The sequence below is a fragment of the Gopherus evgoodei genome, chromosome 21 (assembly GCF_007399415.2).
Source record: "Gopherus evgoodei ecotype Sinaloan lineage chromosome 21, rGopEvg1_v1.p, whole genome shotgun sequence".
Lineage (NCBI taxonomy): Eukaryota > Metazoa > Chordata > Testudines > Testudinidae > Gopherus > Gopherus evgoodei.
In genome coordinates, this window is record NC_044342.1 from 8,938,301 (window position 1) to 8,939,833 (window position 1,533).

The window sequence follows — 1,533 nt, forward strand, 5'->3', positions numbered from 1 at the left end:
TCCATTATCCAAATCATTAATGAAAATATTTGATAGTACCAGATCCAGGACAGAACCCTTGGGAGCTCACTAGATACATCCTCCCAGTTCAACAGAGAACCACTGATAACTATTTTTTGGATAAATAACGGCAAATAACAAAACAAAACAAAACCACACAAAAAACCACCCAGCAGCAGTGAGTCTCAGAACCTGGGTCTGCAGACTTGATCTTGTAGGATTCATGCAACAACACTAAAAATAGCTATGTAGACGTTCTGGCTTGGGCTGGAGGTCAGGCTCTCAAACCCATTCCTCTCCCTAGGCTTCAAACTGGCTATTTTTAATGCCATACCATAATCCCCACAAGCCCAAGTCTATAGAGACTTGCAGACACAGTGGATGTGATGTACCCTTTGAGTACGACCTTTCAGTAACTTTTGTACTCATTTTATAGTAATTTAATCTAGATCACATTTCCCTGGTTTGCTTATGAGAAAGTCATGAAAGACTGCCTCAAACTGCTTACTAAAATCAAGATATATCATATCTATTGCTTCTCCCCTCTCCAATAGACCAGTTTATATACCTGTGAACATAAAAACAATGATGCACGGGGTCATTGCTTTGCAATGATTGTGACTAGGGTGGCATCACGAAACACCAATGTCAGCAATGTCACACTGTCGAAGCCACTGCCACTGTTTAGTGGGTGCTCATGCACATTGAACATGTGTAGTTGATTCTTTTTATTTCTACTACCGAAATACCCAGAGGCCCAGAGGTTAGAGGTGACAGAAAGTCCACCACAGCCTCAGAACAAGGCAGTATTCGTTTTATGGCCACATATTGCTGTAGCTTTTCTGCATTAGGCTATATGATCAAAGCTTCCTTGCTAGGATATGTGCAAATAATAGGCTTCCATGTATCTCAGCTTACACACCACAGGCTCCAGAGGTCTCATAAAGCTCTGCCAAAGAGAAAAGAAGAAGGTGTGGGCTGGGGACATGGAAGAGGAGTCAGGGTAGACCAATTGTCCAACTTACATGGAGAGTGTTGGCAAGTAATTTGGGATCCATTAAAGTCAAAGCCAAAACTCTTGTTTAATTAACAATAGTAGTGACACAAGATACTAGAGACCAAAGCAGATCTTGAATAAAGCAGAAATGAAATTGTTAAGGAGTTAAGCTTGGAGTTATAAGGATGGGACATGCTTGGAATGAACAAATTAGAGGAAGTGTGAAGGCGGTACTGATTATAGAAAAGCTAAGGGAATCCAGGCTTAAATCATTTGGGCTTGTGAAAGGAAAATTGGAAGAAAAGATGGGAAACAGATTGTTGATCATAGAAGAGGATGGTAACAGAACAATGACCCAAAACTAGATGCATGGATGTTCTATAAAAGGATCTGGAGAGTTGCAAAGATTCAGTGGAACTGCTTCAAGACAGACTGGAAATGGAGAAGGACTTGAAGAGCTGACTCTGTTTAGGTGGGATGCAAGCTAGAAGAAGAAAACCAGTAGTAACATGGATACAGGTTGTGATGATGGTGGT